At 37.0% G+C, this 18,507-nt stretch overlaps 1 pseudogene; it reads right to left on the bottom strand.

The window, feature by feature from the left end:
• Positions 1-3,338: 3,338 nt before the first annotated feature.
• Positions 3,339-4,204, bottom strand: LOC141487847 (emerin-like; annotated as a pseudogene).
• Between the last annotated feature and the right edge of the window lie 14,303 nt (positions 4,205-18,507).

The following is an 18,507-nucleotide window of genomic DNA, read 5'->3' as shown; positions in this document are numbered from 1 at the left end:
AAGATATTTATGCTCCTTAAAGTCTTGATCCTGAAGAAGTAACTGATATACTTCTTGTTCTCCACTGACATTTCCATACCCTTTCTTCCTTTTTGACTCATGCCTCCTTTTGAGTCCTTTCATAACAATGTGGAATATAGGAGAAATAAATGATGAGATAAGAAGGCCAATTAAGAGACTATTAACAATAGTAATTTCTAATTCAGTGGTCCAACTGAACACATACATATTTATATATATATATGCATATATATATTTATGTGTGTGTATAATAAATGCAAAGAGAGAACAATTTAACTTTAGAAGATGCTTACACCTAGGGGAAACCAGAAGAGGCCTCCTGTTACATAATGGCCCTTGACTTGACTCTAGAAGGCAATCATACAGAGAGAAGGGATGGAATACCAACTGAGAGAAACCCCAAGTAGATCAGTATGACTGGTTGGTAGAGTATTCTGAGTTATATGGGTAAAGCATGCCAACTGATTGCACCACTGATCTTAGGAAAAACATGGACAGACTTGCACAAAATAATGAACAAAATGAGCAGAACCAAGAGAACATTGTATATAGTAACAACTATATTGTTCTGACAATAACTTACGTTATGAAAATACTTGTCTTATTAAGTTCTGAATAAAAAATAAAATTTAAAACAAAAAGAAAAGAAAAGAAAGTATGCTGTTAAATAATGGAGGGGAAAAAAAAGTTGAAAAATAGAATGGAGGAGGAGGATTCTAGGAGGATGGCGAAATAGATCTGAAAATTCTAAGCTCTCCAGATTTCTTCCATAAACAAGTGAAAGAAAATCTTAGGATGAAAATAGAGCTGCAAATCCATAGTCATATGAAAAATTGCTCTAAATCATTACTTATTAGAGAAATGCAAATTAAAGCTTCTCTGAGGTACCACCTCGCACCTCTCAGACTGGCCAATATGACCAGAAAGGATAATGATAATTGTTGGAAGGGTTGTGGGAAATCTGGGACACTGTTGGTGGAGCTGTGAACTCATCCAACCTTTCTGGAGAGAAATTTGGAACTATGCCCAAAAGGCAACAAAAATGTACATACCCTTTGATCCAGCAATGCCACTACTGGGTCTATACCCTGAAGAGATGATGAAAAAGGGTAAAAACATCACTTGTTTGAAAATATTCATAGCAGCCCTGTTTGTGGTAGCAAAGAACTGGAAATTAAGTCAATGTTCTTCAATTGGGGAATGGCTTAGCAAACTGTGGTCTGTGTATGTCATGGAATACTATTGTTCTATTAGAAACAAGGAGGGATGGGAATTCAGGGAAGCCTGGAGGGATTTTCATGAACTGATGCTGAGTGAGATGAATAGAACCAGAAAAACACTGTACACCCTAACAGCAACATGGGGGTGATGATCAACCTTGATGAATTCGCTCGTTCCATCAGTGCCACAATCAGGGACAATTTGGGGTTGTCTGAAAAGGAGAATGCCATCTGTATCCAGAGAAAGAACTGTGGAGTTTGAACAAAGACCAAGGACTATTACCTTAAATTTAGGAAAAAACTGTGATTATATATATATATAATATATATATATATATTATATATATATACTTGTCTGATCTTGCTATTTCTTATATTTTATGTTTCTTCCTTAAGGGTATGATTTCCCTCTCATCACACTCAGTTTGGATCAATGTATACCATGGAAACAATGTAAAGACTGTCAAATTGCCTTCTGTGGGGGGTGGGGTAGAGAAGTAAGATTAGGGGAAAAATTGTAAAATTTAAAATAAATAAAATCTTTAATAAAAATAAAAAAGAAAAGAAAACAGAGCTGTAAAAATTAACATGAGATGCCACAGAACAGTGGTCTTCCTGGTATAACTGAAGTTCTGAAGAAAGATCCCAGGACTGAGGTATAAACACCTCTAGGCTAGCTCCCTGAAACAGCAAAAAGTGAGACCTAGGGGCATCTGGGGTGGGAGGCAACTCTGGTATCAGCTACAGGAATTATCACTTCCCTAATAGCATGAGGAACATGGCATCTGAACAAGGGAAGATAAGGAACACCAGACCCAATTGTGCTGCCAGGTGGGTCCTGGGCAAGAAGGAGCCAGCATATTCTTTGATAATTAATACAGAAACAGTGGTTTGGGAATGCTGCTGTCTGTGGAGACTTACAAGAAATCTGAGTTCTTGATCTTGCTTCCAGAACCAAAGGAAGAACTTGAGGTCATAACCATTGGAAAGGTCTCTGAAAGAAAGATTACTTCCAGCTTAGTGTGTTGAGGGGCCCCAGTTCTAGAGGGGGAAAAGAGTGCAGAAGTATGGTCCAGGACAAAGTTCCTGAGGCCTGAGGCACCATTCCCCATCTCCAGGTCTAGAGGTAAATATAACAAGCTGCTAAAATTTTTTTAAAAAATTTTAAAGGAGAGAGCAAAGGAAAAAAGAACCCAACCATAGAAAACTACTGTGGGAATAGATGAGGTTTTATCTTCAAAGGAAGATACTGAAGTTTTTATTTCCAATAAAATAAAAATCTCTCCTACCCCAAAGAGTAATTTCAAATGGCTTACACGCCCAAAAAAGATTTCACAGAAGAATTCAAAATAGATGTTAAAAATAAATGAGATATTGAGGAAAAATGTAAAAATAAGCAATCCAAGAAAAATAAATTATGAAATGAAAGTTAACCAGTTGGAAAAGGAGTTCCATAATCTTTTTTTTTTAAATAAACAAATCCTTTTATTCATGAAGGATATGAGAATAAATTCAAAGGCAAGATAGTTAGTACTGTGGGTTCAGTCTCACTTCTCCAGCAAGTCTGAGGCCCAAGGGGAGGGTCAGTGGCCTTGAAGGCAGGGATGTGGGTGGAGCGATGGCATCACTGGTACAGGAGAAGGCATATCAGATGACATGGAGTAGTTAGGCCGCTAAGAGAGGTGTCAAGAAGCGAGGCCCTCAAGAACACAATGGTGTTTGGACCCCAATCCCCCCTGACCTCAGGAGTGAGTTCCCAGGGGAAATCTCAGGAAGCTAGGCTAGGGGCTGGAGCACTGTTTTGTTCAGTGTTCCTAGAAAACTGTCCTCCTGCCCCCAGGTGTCTGCCCAAAGGTGATGGTGGTGGGGTGGGGAAGGCAATTCTTTTTCTAGAAACAAACATTTAATTAAACAACCAACCCAATAAAAGGCTTATAATGCAGCCAAACAACAAGGCAGTATAGGTAGGACCTGGAGAAACTAACTGGGCCACAGAGGTGCTGTCCCCTGGACCTCTAGCAAACAAAAACAGGACGATATCCTTGCACCCCCTGCCCAATTCACCCCAGAAGAGAGGCTAGAAAACAAGGGTGAGAGGCAGAGAAGGTCAAAAAGGTGGGGGGTACTCTGCCTCCTCCTCCCAGGGCCCAGAAGTAGACCTCAGTGCTGGAGATGGAAGGGTTTGTTGTTATCAGCCTGCATGAAATAGTAGAAGAAGGCCAGAAATAGGGCAAACCCAAAGAAGAGAAGGAACTGGATCCAAAGGGGTACCATTCTGTCATTCTTTCTGAGATCAGCCCCAGCGCTTTGCTCCGGTCTAATGGCCTGGTGGGCTGCCACCTTGGGAGGGAGGGAATGACAACTGAAGCTTGAGGTGGTCAAGGGAACTGGGGTGGAAGCAGAAAAGGAAGAAGAAACCACTGGGCTGGAAGAGAAGACCAAATCAGGGTTCTATTCAGGGATGGCTCCATAGCAAGAAAGACTTTGGTAGGTCTTGTTGTCCTGGTGGAAGTAGGCCTGCTCACTGGCCATGTTCTCCTCATTCTCTCTTATCCAGGGTGCTGGTGGTGGGTGGATGTCCTGGCACTGTCACTGCTGTAGCTTGTCCTGGCTAGGGGCTCCTGGAAGCTGGTCCTGGCTTTGGCTACTGGCACGGTGGTAGTATTGGCATCCCCATACATCTTGGTAGTTGAATAACTCTCTTCGTAATAATTGTCATAGTTGACATCTTCCAGGTTGTCTTTTTTCTCCTTTTCTGTTTGAGCTTCACCTTCGACGGTTTCTGTATACTGGTAAGAAGAGCTGCCAGGCCCCGGGTTCAGCTTGGTTCTCTGGCTTTCATATTTGTAGATTTTCTTCTCATAGAGTTTTCAGGTTGTACCCGCTATGGGCCCATGGAGGATGTTGTAGAGTTTGAGCATACAGATCAGCTCCTGGTCCGAGAGGCAGCGGTAGTCCCCCATGGGGGGCCTAGGCTGGCCGGGACACGGAGTCCCATAATCTTAAGGAGGAAAATGACTCCTTGAAAATTAGAATTAAGCAAGGAAAAGATAGGGAAATCTAAGAGACCAAAAATTAATAAAAACAAAATATAAAGAATGAAAAAGAGAGAATGTTAAAAACCTCATAAGAAAAAACGAATCTAGAAGAGGAAAATAAGAATAATCTGTTTGCCTGAAAGCTATGATTAAAAGAAAAATCTTGATATAATAATATAAGGTATAATTAAGGAAAATTGTCCTGAAGTGTTAGAATAAGAGGGGAAAAATAGAAATAGAAAAAAATTTTCCAATCACCACCTGAATAAGGATTTTCTAGGAGGAAAACTGATAGGAATATCCTAGCTAAATCCCAAAGCACCCAGGTTAACGAAAAATTAATGAGAGGAATAAGAATAAGGCGGAGTCAGAATTAGAATTAAGTAAGATTTAGCAGTGGCTATATTAAAAGACCACTGATATTAGAACACTACATATGGAAGAGTAAAAGAACTGGAGTTGCAGCTTAAAATATCATACACAGCGACGCTAAGCATAATTTTCCACAACAAAAAAATGAACATCAATGAATTGCCAGACTTTAAGGATTTTGTTGTAAAAGACTGTACTTAATAGAAAATTTGACTTACAAGATCCAAGAGAAATATAAAATCAACATCAATGACTAATTTCAAGAGTCTTGATAAGAAAAAATTGTTTACTGTTTATACATGGAAATATAAACTGTATTTCCAACATTGTTATTAGTAATTGAGTATTTGAAAGGAAAAACTAGGGTAGAGCTGAATAGAATAGAAGTTTTAGAAAGTGAAATGGTATAGAGAAAAGATAAAAATGAGTTTATATTTATGTATACTATATATATATATGTATATATATATATGAAAAGTGAGAGGAAGAATAGATACAAAAAATTATCTAGGGAAGGAAAGCTGGTAGTTCTGTAAACCTACTCTCATTGGGAATGGATTAAAGAGGGAACAATAAACATACACAAACAGTTATATTATATTATTTATGGGGGGGGTTAGGGAGGATACTGAGTTAGAGGGTAAGGGACTAGGTTAAAGGGGCATATAGAAGGGATCAATGGTGAGGTGGTAGGGAAGGGTATATAAGGGAGGAATTCCTGGAAGGGCAATAGTTCAAGGAATAGGAGGGTAAGGAAGCAAGTAGAAGTAGAGCAGAGAGGAGTCATTGTTGCTTTTAGGAAATGTTAAAAAAAAAAAAATGAGAGGTATATGCAAGCCAAATAAATAGATATCTATGAATATGTATATATACATGAATATCTATATATGTATATGTGTTTATATGTATATGAACATGTATATATGAATATGAATATATATATTCATAGATATCTATTTATTTGGCTTGTATATATATATATATATGGGTACGTGTACAATGTATATATAAAATGTATATATATGTATATTGATGAGTGTGGCTCTCTCTCTCTCTATATATATATATGGATATATGTTTGAGTATGATTATGAGTATATATATATATATATATATGTATGTATATATGTCTGTATATATCCATGCTTAATTGTAGCCTTCCTGGGTGGGAGAAGGGAAAAAGTAAACAATGAACAGCAAAGAACAGCAACAAACCCTACAAGAAAGCAAAAAAAAAAAAAGAATAATTTTAAACACAATGTGTAGTATGTATTATATTGGCTTTCTTGAAATGGAAATTTATTGTTTTATATTATGAATTCTCTCTTAGGTTTAGTTGCACATAGGACCATTTTTTCCTCATTTTGTATGTGAGTCTTAAAAATAAAAAAAATTATTAAATAAAAAGAAAGAGAAGGAGGGGGCAATTAACAAAATGCTTCAAATGTCCAACAGTGAGTTTTATTAGTTTTTTTAATTATTTGAGTGAGGATGAGTAGAAAACAGCAAGAGGGGAGGATAATATAACGGAGAGAAAAAAAAATCTGTAAGTAAAACAAAGTTGCTGACCTAAAGTGTCCTTAAATTGCCTTTTAGACAACTTAGGAAATTATTAAACAATTTGGGTTTTATATAAGTAATGAAATATTATTTCTGGTTCAGCAAACTGTAGCCCAAGACTCTGAGATGTTTGTTGCATAGGCCGTGGAGCTGTTGCAACAGGAACCAGCTACCTCTGCCTTATCTTCTCTAATGATTCCAAATTGGTAGAAAAAAGAATGGGATGTATTGAGGAGGGGGCTGGGGGTATGTTTGGGAAATTGCAGTTCTTGTAAATTATTGCTGTGCTTAGGGGAAGTGGCTTTATTTAGTTTTACTTTCTAATCTGGTGAACTTCATTTCAACTCACATAGGCCAAGAAAACAATCTAGACCTACCCTTATGGAACATAAATTCCAATAGGGAACATAAGATACCAACACAGGTAGTTATCTATAATATAGATATTATATCTTTCTAATATAGCTTTCCCATTTTGCAGATGAGGAAATTGAGGCAAACTTGCCTAGGGTCACATGTCTAGTACATGTCTAAGGTCAAATCTGAACTTATGTTTTCTTGACATTAGACAAAGTTCTCTATCCACTGTGACACCCAAATAGCTCAGAGAATTACAATAAAAGTAGGAGGACTACAGAAGTTAGGCAAGATTTCACAATGCAGGAGAAATGTCAGTAGAGATTTAAAAAGTAGGGCAACATGGAATTTTTATTTTTATTTTTTGTCTAGATCTCAAAGCATACTTTCACCAGTGTAGAGCAACTTCTTATTTCTATCCTTATAATCTAAGAGTTGCCCAGGGATGCCGAGAGGTCAAACATCAGTTTTTAAGAGATGAGCTATTATAAGACCTTAGCCAGTGGGTAAAGGCAACTTATACTACCCAGGAAATATCTAGTGAATGACTGAATCACACCATATGGACTTCTGATTAGGAGGAAGTGAAAGCCCAAAGCAACTGTGGAGGTGAGGAAGAAAAAGAGAATTTTTCTCTCTGCTCCACTCACCTACCACTAGAAGAGGATTTATTCACCCATAAGGACACATCCCTTTAATAGGAACAAGGGGAGCAGCATTTATTTGCCAGGCATGATGTTGTGTGCTGTGGAAGTATTTCACTTGATCTTCACAACAATCCTGTGTAACACATATTATTATCATTCCCATTTTAAACTTGAAGCAGCTAAGACAGGCAGAGGTTAAATGTCTCATCCAGTGTCATACTTCTAAAAAATATCTGAGGTTAGATTCAAACTCAGGATTTTCTAACTCTAGCCTTACTGTTCTCTCCACTGGTCATTCAGCTGCCTCGGTAAATGAAAGGCTAACTGTAAATCAGTTCACATATATCAATATCAGATGATGCTATAAGGATTCCTGAACTGTGCCAAGGAGAGATATTGACCTCTTGCCATCAGCACAGTTAATCAATATAGACTAGGCTCTGGCCTGGCAATCCTACCCCCTACTCACTCACTTTCCTCCTTTCTCCCTTTCTGGGAGTTTATTTGCTCTTATCTACTCTCTCTCTTGCTCAATCTCCCCTCCCAATACAAGTACTAAGTATAAAAAGCAGATGGTTTTTCTCTCTCCACCTCCCTTTCCTGTTTTTGCAAAGAGTAGGCAAAGTCTGATTTGTTTAAGGGTTTGCAGTCTTTCACTTTCCTCTTTTGGAAATGCTGAAGAATGATCTGATCTTTCAAAACATACAAAGTTTTAAGTAAAAAAAAAAACTCCTGAGCACTTCTTTTTTCTCATAATGAAGCACAAACTATGGAGAAAGTGGACTAGAATGAATAAATCCCTAGTCTAGAGACAGGAAAATCTGGGTTCAAATACCACTTAAGCTCTATGCCTCAACTTCCTCATTTATAAAACAAAGGAATTGAACTCAATGATCTTTATCAATTTGATTCTAATTTGATGTTACTATGCTGATCTTTATCCCTAAAACTCAAAAATCCGACACTAAGGAATCCAATATTTTGCTGAATTCTGTTACTCCTCTGCCTCCTTATAATTAAAAAAAAGTACTAGGTTCATATTTTCCTGTGGTTTCTGAAACAATCCCTTTTAGCAAACACTCAATTCATACTAAGGGATGTAAAGGTAACTGGATTTTGTTTTGTGGATGTCTAGATCACCTAATATGGACAAGAGAAAGACATCTGCTTCTGAAAGAAGACATTCTGTGTTGTCCTCTTATATGGATGGGAATAGACTCTGTCCATTATCTTCATAGATGGAACAGTCTCTTTCTTTCCTGTGGTGTCCAGGGGAGTGAAGCTCCCTGTCATATGAAGCTTAGGCAAATTTGATCTGTCCTAGGGGGAAAAGAGGTTTGGTACTTGATCTGTTACATCTGTCCTTTTCAGCAGGTGGTGATGATGTCTCAGGACCTAAGAGTTCAAACATTAGGCAATTTTGGATCAAGATTCTAGGCTCTAGTCTATCAGGGAAGCTCCAATGATGTTATTTTGATGTTACTATGTTGCTCAGGATTCAAGTCTGAGGTTGGGAAAAGGGAGAAGGTTTTGGAAATTGGTGGAACTAAATTTTCTAGGAATTGAGTTAAGTTGTGAGTCTAATTTCTGTCCCACTAGTCACTAAGAGAATTATGAAAAAGGTGAGCTGTTACAGTTTATATAATACTAACTACTCTCCATCTTACTCCCTAAATAATCAGGTAAGTGACAATTAATTCCTCCTTCATCTATTAGGTACCCTGAAGGGATATTAGGAAATATAGACTCTCTACAAATGTCTCCAGGCCCCCCAGTGGGGTTTTCTCAAGTATAAGGAGTGTGCTGATTGGCTGCCATATCCTACCTGGAATCCAGGCTCCCAGGTCATAGATGCTTGAACTCACAGACCCAGCAGGGAATCACTGCCAGCACCTGAAACTGAAAACAAAGGCCATTGCACAGAAAACATATACACACATACACACACAAAAACACACACACACATTTCTTAGAACTGAGAGGTAAAAGGGAAAGCAGGGGAAGATGACTCTACTCTTCTCCCTCCCTGGTTTAATTCAAAGCAACTGCCTCATGCGTGAACTGATTATCACCCTGTGAGAAATTATTGGGGGTTGGTTTTCCACAGGATATGAGGGGATATTGTTAGGATCTCACATGTATTTGTTAGAACAATACATTAGGGGCAGCTAGGTGGTGCAGTGGATAGAGTACCAGCCCTGGAGTCAGGAGCACCTGAGTTCAAATCTGGACTCAGACACTTAATAATTAACCAGTTATATGACCTTGGGCAAGTCACTTAATCCCATTACCTTGAAAAAATGGGGGAAAAAAGAACAATATATTACAAAGACAGTAGGCTGAAAAGACACAAGCCTATATCTAGGAAGGTAGAGATGAAACAAAAGGAAGGGTGATCAATGAAATAATCCCAACCAATCAATGAATTGGAAGAGGTCCTCTAACAAACATGAAGGCATCTGAGCCAGGGGGGAGACCAAAAACCAGTACTAGCTAGTTAGGAGTTGATCTCCGACTTTTGCTGTACTTACTCAATAAAAAAATAAAAGTCCATGCATATTAACATATGCTCCCCATGATGATTATGGCTCATCAGCATAACATGCGTTATATGACAAGGAAGGGGGGAAGCATGTTAAGAGATGTCATGAGGTGGGTGTATCTTTTAGATTGTACCCCTGAAGGTGAGCCATAATCAGAACTCAGAAGGGAGAGGAACAAAAGCCTCCCTATATAAAAACATTGTTGGACATTGTTGAAATTCAGGGCTCTCTCTACTGGGGGACTGTCTGTTCCAGCAGGGATGTTAATAAACACTTCAATCAGTCCAGGCTAAGTTTCATTATTGGAAGCCTTTATAGAGACTCTTTGGCCAAAACAGGAAAAAATCATGAAGGAAGAAATGATAGCCAGAAAGTGAACAGCTATCTCCATTAGTTTTAAAGTGTAAACTTTTCTGGCTATGCAGCCAATTAGAGACTGCTCCATCCATGTGGTATGTAGAGTGCCTCTAACTTAACCAATCTAGGCATGCCCAGAAAAGCCTCTTTACATTTTTATATTGTTGAAGTAAATATTCTTTTGTAATTGTTATTTTGTAATTGTTAAGGAATTGGGGCACAGGGGAAGGAAATAGAATAGAATAACTATTTTTATAGTGGTTACTATGCTTCAGGTTGCTATGCTAAACCTAACAACAACATTGGGAGATGGGTGATATGATTATCCCATTTTGCATTTGAGAAAACTGAAAGAAGCAGAGATTAAGCCATTTACTCAGGGTCATACAATCTTTTAGTGTCTGAAGGCAGATATGAACTCATGTCTTCCTGACTTCAGTTCCAATGACTATCCAGCATAGCACCAGCTGACTTACTGGCGACTTCTAAAATTCAGGGAACATAATTGTTCAGGGGACTGGAGCCAATGGCAGAGGTATTAGATATCCCTAAACTCCTTTAAGAGTTTTGGAGAGCCCTGGAGGAAGGATGAAATATAATAAACCTGACCTGACTGTAGGAGCAGGGTAATCATTGTGCTTACCATCAATAGTTGCAATCTGAAATGAGATGTGGGTAAGTATATGTAACTTTTGACCTTGAGTATTCCCTCTTAGTTTTTTACAGATAGCATAAAAATCCTAGAGACTTCTGTATTCTTCTTTGAATCATGTCCTAAAGAAGCATTTCTTCTAGGAACTTCAGAATTTGTCTCATTTTGTCCTCACCCAGGTTCTCCCCTGTGAACATTAGATTATAGCTTGAGCTTAGAGTTGTATAGTTGTAGGTAAAAGGTTCACTGGTAACAATGCAAGCCAATAAGTTAGCATTTTATATGAACCAGAGGACTGCTTTAGGAGGAAAGCACATTTGAAATCACTAAAATGATTGACCTTTACCCCTGGTGAGCACTTCTTTGTTCAAGGAGCCTATTTTCATTCTTGATACTTACATTAATGACTTTAGATTTTCAGTTTACCTGAAATGGATCTTTTTGTTGGAGGAAAATTTATTTCCAGACTTAACCTTCAGTTTTCTCGACACATTTCAAAAACCTCATAATCCTAAAAGCTCACTCCAGCCCTGCAATTTGCACAATGCAAATATCCACTCCCCTTCAATCTCTCCCTCTAATTGAATAGCTCCTTCAAGAACCTCTATTTTAGAAGAATGCCCCTAACTAGTCATGTCTTTATTCCTCTTCATGATGTACTTTAGACTTTCTCTACATGCCCTCACATGCTGGCTGTTTTCAAAACTTCTTCAGCTTTCTTTTATTTGTTATCTTCTTGTATTAGAATGTAAGCTCATTCTTTCCACTTATATTTGCATTTCTAGACCTTATCACAGTATCTGTCTCAGTAAATTTAAATAAATTCTTGGTGAAATGCCTGTTTTGATGTAAGAGTCAGAACCCTTTTTCAAAAAAATACCTCCATAAGTCTCCACAGTAATATGAGAGGACTAGATTTGTTCTGCCACATTGTACATTAATCACACCAACTATGAGGACATATGATTGCTCATTTTCATTTCAGCATGCTAGGTCCAAGAATGCTCACCATTTTGAACCCTAAAATTATAAGAACCTCAGAAATATAGGGATAAAATAATTTTAGGGTTCACAGTTTTGTTGTTGTCAATTGAATCTAGACATGTTTTGAATGGAAAAAAAAAGACTTTTTTACCTGATAACACCACAAGAAGTGATTCCTAGAAAACCAGGACAGATTTTGAACCTGACACAGTGGTAGAATCTGATGGTGAGTTTTCTTTACTTTTCACACTTAACTGTCTCTAGTCTGAGCTGTTCTTTGTTTGGTTGTTTTTGAAGTTTCTCTAGGAAGTTACCTTTTTTAAGAAAGATTTTATTTATTTTGAGTTTTACAGTTTTCCCCCCATTCTTGCTTCCCTCCTCCCACCACCCAGAAGACATTCTGTTAGTCTTTACATTGCTTCCAACAAATAGTTTATTTAAGTATTGCTGTGGTTAGTAGAAACTAAGGGAAAGAAAGATTAGGAGCAGCAAAAACAATAGCAAAAGCAGACAATATGAGAGAATAAGCATTAAAGAAAGGTATACAGGCAGGAGAGTTTGGGGGGAATGACACTCCTAAAAAGTAGGCTGGCTTTCCAAAGGAAGACAAACCTCTAATTGTATTTCACTCTTAAACTTGAGTAACCAATCTGTTTTGTATTGGACCTAGCCTAGGATACCACTATAACTATAAGGCATAGACTCTCAAGAAGCTAAAGGATAAAAAGAAAAGTCCAATACAAACCAAAATATTAAGAGCAAACTTTTTGTGGTACTTAAGAACTGAAAATAATGTAGATGTACATCTATTGAGGAAAGACTAAACAAATAATGGTACATAGCCATAAAGGAATATTACTACTCTCTAGGAAATAATGAATATGAAGAATGTAGAGAATACTAATTATATTAACTGATAGAAAACAAGCAGAATTACAAAAATAAGATATAAAATAATTAGAACAAGGTAATGGGAAATTACAAAAATTGAAATGAACATTGTGAAATTATGACAGCACTTGGTCCTAAAAGACAAGCTGTGAGAATTTGTCTCCTCTATTTATTTTCTTATTCATTCATTCATTTATTCATTTGTTTATTTATTTATTGTAGCGGTAAGAGACTATGATTCCCCACTGCATACAGGGTCATTAACAACATCTTGGCTTATGTCTTGCCACTGTACTTTGAGACTCTGGAGGACACAGTGGGACTGATGACCTTGCAGAGTTCTACCTCAGTTAAATCCAATTTATTTATAAGTCAAGACTATTATCCTGTTGATATCATTGATCTTCTTTGAGAATGAAGGATCATCATCATTAATAACAATAGAAGACTATAGAATGTAGAAACTATGATCCATTCTGAAATGAGGTGGGGAGGACTATGAAGGTGGAGCACAGTATATATTGTGGTAACTTGATTGATAAGTTGATTAGTTTCATTGAATCAATTTTTTCTTTTTTCTTTTTTGAAATTTTTTTTTAGTTTTTTTGCAAGGCAAATGGAGTTAAGTGGCTTGCCCAAGGCCACACGGCTAGGTGATTATCAAGTGTCTGAGACCGGATTTGAACCCAGGTACTCCTGACTCCAAGGCCAGTGCTTTATCCACTATGCCACCTAGCCGCCCCTTTTTTAAATTTTTTTTGAGGAGGATAAAGGAATGATATGAGAAACAAAGAGAATAGAAATCCAGAGATAACATTAGCAATAGTTTGGAGCCTCATTTATGTTTTCAAACATCTATCTCTCCTGACAGTGTGGCTCTTTTTTCAATTTCTCAGCATTTTTAGACAGAAATTGACATAAAGGATCATATGATCTCAGAACTATAGAGATTAGGCTAGTTACAAATTAGGAAACTGAAGTCAAGGAAATTTAAATGACTTTTTACATAGATAGTATATGAAGTGTCAGGATTTGAATCTAGTTCCTCTGGTAATATTCATTATTCTTTGAATGTAACATACTGCTTCTGAATGAGGCGAGGGGTAGTATGAAACTTGTTTAGGTTTGTTTTCTATTATGCAAAATAATTGCTTTCAGTATATTTGGGGTTTATGGAAATTTGATAAAATAATTCTAGGAATTTTAATATTTCTCTCAATAGTCACAGACTCCTTAATCCCCAAATTCCTCCAGAAGTAATGTCTATTTCCATTCTAGGATCAATATTAAAAATTTCAAATTAATCAATTTGTCTGTGTTAGAAAATGAAAATTTGTTTTAGAGTGGTGGCTTAGAAATCCTGCTAGAGGGCACTAGTGTCCTGGAAGTGCATCAGCAAGCTTTTACCAGCATTACTATTAATATTTACTTGGCAGTTGCATAGTTAGATGTTCATTAGGGTATTCTCTCTCTCTCTCACCAGAAATACATAAATATCTTTTGCAATGATGCATGATATTAATATAACTGAACTTATAAGTTATTGCTATAATAACATTAAAATCCAAATCTTATTAGAAAAGTGATGGAAAATATTTTTAGCAAATCAAAGTACACTGCTGGTAAAAGTTCCATTTATGAATGTAGTCATGAGTACAATTCTAGAGAGTGAGAGTTGATGCTAGTTTAATAAACAAGTGAAAGGAGCACATTCAGTGGATAGCAGTTAATTGTGACTCCTGCGACATCTTCATAAGGAGAAATGTCTTGCAAATTCAGTTTCCTTCTCTGTAAAATGAGGGAGTAAAGAGACTACTAAATGGTTTCTGAGGTTCCTTCAAATTCTAAATCCTATGAATCTATATTTGAAAATAATCAAATAAATGTCATCTCTGGATTATTTATTAATTTTTTATTACAGTCAATGTGTGTGTGTGTGCGTGTGTGTGTGTGTGTGTGTGTGTGTGAGAGAGAGAGAGAGAGAGAGAGAGAGAGAGAGAGAGAGAGAGAGAGAGAAATCTGACTTCCTAATTTTTTTCTTACCTCTGAGGGCATCATCATCTTCCCAGTCTGCAAGACTTGCAACCTAAGTGGTTTCATTCTCAGCTCTTCAGTCTCTCAGTCCTTATGCTGACAAGCCCTCCAAATTTTATCTTTGTAACACAAAAGCCCTGTCTCTCTTATGATATTGCCACCACCCTATTTCAGGCCTCCATTCACTCACACCTGGACTATCTGCTGATTGGTCTCCCTGCCACAAGTCTTTCCCCATTCTAGTCCATACTCCACTCAGGTATGAAAGTGATTTTCTTTGTCATTCTCCTACTCATAATTTAATGAGTTTACAGTTAAGTAATTTAATTTAGTAATTTAATGAGTTACAGTTTAGTAATAGTTTTGATCATATCAATAACAAACCTAAAAGAAATCATATGATTATTTCAAGAGATGCTGAAAATGCTTTTTACAAAATACAGCACTCATTCCTACAAAAAACTTTGGCGAGTATAGGAATAAATGGAATGTTCCTTAAAATGATAAGTAGTATCTATCTAAAACCATCAGCAAGCATATGTAATGTGGATAAGCTAGAAGCGGTCCCAATAAGATCAGGAATGAAATAAGGATTCCATTATCATAACTAATATTCAATATTGTATTAGAAATGTTAACTTTAGCAATAAGAAATAATAAAGGAATGGAAGAAATTGGAATGTGAAATGAGGAAATAAAACTGTCCCTTTTTCCAGATGATTTAATTTTAAACTTAGAGAACTCTAGAAAATCAACTAAAAAACCTTCTTGAAATAATTAAAAACTTTAGCAAAGTAGCAGGATATAAAATAAACACACATAAATGACCAACATTTCTATATATAACTAATAAAGCCCAAGAGCAAGAACTGAAAAGAGAAATTCCATTTAAAGTAACTGGAAACAACATAAACTATTTGGGAAATTACCTCTATTATTCAATATTGTATTAAAAATGTTAGCTTTAGCAATTAGAAGTAAAAGAAATTGAAGGAATTAGAATAGATAACAAAGAAACAAAACTCTCCCTCTTTGCAGATGAAATGATGATATTCTTACAGAACCCTACAAATCATCTTGAAAACTACTTGAAACAATTAGCAACTTTATTAAAGTTGCAGGATATAAAATAAACCCATATAAATCAACAGCATTTCTATATATTACAAGATGTAACAGCAAGAGATAGAAAGAAGATGATGGATGGACTTCTAGCCAAGATGGCATAGAGAAGAACAAGCACTGTGCTAAGGTCTCCTGTTCTTCCCTCATATATAATATGAAACAAACCTCTTAACAGAAATTCAATAGACAAAACCCAAAAAGAGAAGCTAGGAGAAGAACATCTACCTCAAGGCTTGTCTTCAAGGATCATGGGTGAGCTGGGTGCAGAAAGCAGAGACTCTGCTGGGAGCACAGGACGAGCAGGACTAGCCTGATCAACTGTGGAGGCGTTGGGTCCATGAGCCGACTGGGGAGTGGAGGCATTGACTGTGGCTTACCAGCAGGGAAGGAAGGTGAGTTCCAGTGAGGGAGAGTTGCAGATGTCAATCCCTGGGCTCCTCTGGTCTGGAGGAACTCAGAGTCCATACCTTCATTTCAGCTAAAACCTCTTCCCCAAACAAGCACAATTACATCTCAGATTCAGGTGTGAGCTCCCTCAGATGTGAATAGGAAGAGTAATTACCTTGCCCCAGGCCATAGCCCACCATTGTTCAAAGATAAAAATGTTCAGCAGCTTCAACAACTCCTTCCAGGCCAAGGGAGAGGGCCTCAAATCAAGATCACTGATACTCAAGAGAAAGAAACCAGCATCGCCCCTACAAGCTGGCCCACTTGGAGTTACTAAAGCCAGTGAGTAAAGCCTCTGGGGATCTCAACACCAAACTTCTGTAAACAAGCCCCACCCCCGACACAAGATCTTAGGAAAATGAAGAAAGGCCATTGAAAGGAGGGTCCATAGAAGAAAAAGATCCTAACTCAGAGAGACCTAGAACCTCTGAGGAGAATATGATTTGGTCCCCAGCACAGAAATACTTATTGAAGAATTAAGAATTGAGTTTAAAAATCACTTAGAAAATTTGGGAGAGAAATTAACACCTTGCAACAAGAAAACAAATCCTTCAAAAATAAAATTGGACAAATGCAAAAAGAAAAGAATTCTCTCAAAACTTCAATTGATTAAATGGAAAACTCTTTCAAAAATAGAATTGACCAATTGGAAAAAGGGTTGCAAAAGATAAATGAAGAAAATTCTTCTCTAAAAAACAGAATGGAGTCTGTGGAAACTAATGGCTTCATGAGACAACAAGAGTCTGTTAAACAAAATCAAAAAGTGGAAAAAATAGAAGAAAATATAAAATACCTCATCGACAAAACCACTGACCTTGAGAATAGATCAAGAAGAGATAATCTAAGAATTATTGGTCTTCCTGAAAACATTGAAGAGGAAAAAAAAAGCCTGGACTTATTAGTAACAGGATTTAGTGATGGAAAACTCCCCTAATATCATAGAACCAGAGGGCAAAATAGTTATTGAAAGAATACATCGATCCTCTCCAGAAAGGGATCTCAAAATGAAAATGCCAAAGAATATTGTGACCAAATTCCAGAACTATAAGATAAAAGAGAAAATCCTACAAGCACCCAGAGAGATACAATTTAGATACCAAGGAGGCACAGTAAGGATTACACAGGACCTGGCTGCATTAAGGGATCAAAGGGCCTGGAATGAGATATTACAAAAAGCAAGAGAGCTTGGAATGCAACCAAGAATTCATTATCCAGCAAAGCTGAGCCTTTTCTTCTAGGGCAAGAGATGGATATTAAATGAAATAGGAGACTTCCAAGTTTTCCTGAAGAAAAGATCAGAGCTTAATAGAAAATCTGGACTTCAAACAGGAGATGCAAGAGACACATGAAAAGGTTAAAATAAAGGGGAGGGGTAAAAAAAACTGCTATCGAATAAGATGAAACTGGCTATATTCCTACTTGGGAGAAAGACTTTAATAACTTTCGAGAATTGTATCTCTATTAGAGAGAATATATTTAGCCATAAGTGATGGACACTCAGGACTTATTCATGAAACTGCCATCCAATAAGATGAAACTGGCTATGTTCCTACCTGAGAGAAAGACTCTAATAACTCTCAATAATTGTAACTCTATTAGAGAGAATATACTTAGCCAGAAGTGATGGACACTCATGACGTTTCTATGACTCGGCTAGAATAATTTAAAAACAATACTTCCTTAAAAAGGGGGACAGTAAAGAGATGGAAGGATGGAGAACACTGAATGGGGATAAATCTCATTACATCAAGAGGTACAAAGTACCTATTGCAATGGAGGGGAAGAAGGAGGAGGTGAGAAACACCTGAATCTTACTCTCATAAGATTTGGCTCAAAGTTAATATACATAAGTCAGTTAAGTTAAGAAAGTTATCTTATCTTTCAAGTATTAAAAGGAGGAAAGGGGAGGGGGGGAGGAAAAGGGGAATCAACAGAAGGAAGGGAAGCAAGAAGGGGCCAAGGGAAAGGGGGCAAAAAGGGGAGGGGGGTAGATATAGGAGGACAAACACATTGAAGGTGGTGGTATTCAGAAAAAAATACCAGGGAATATGGATAAAGGAAAAAAGGGGGGGAATACAAACAGAGGGAAGATAACTTGGAGGGCAATAAAGAGTTTAATAATTATAACTTTGAATGTGAATGGGCTTAACTCTCCCTTAAAACATAAATGAATAGCGGAATGGATTAAAAACCAGAATCCTACAATATGCTGCTTTCAAGAAACTCATTTGAAGCAGAGAGATACATAGAGTAAAGGTA

This window comes from Macrotis lagotis, chromosome 5, assembly GCF_037893015.1.
Source record: "Macrotis lagotis isolate mMagLag1 chromosome 5, bilby.v1.9.chrom.fasta, whole genome shotgun sequence".
Taxonomy (NCBI): domain Eukaryota; kingdom Metazoa; phylum Chordata; class Mammalia; order Peramelemorphia; family Peramelidae; genus Macrotis; species Macrotis lagotis.
Note: the sequence above shows the minus strand (reverse complement) of the source record. Positions and strands in the feature narration are given on the sequence as shown.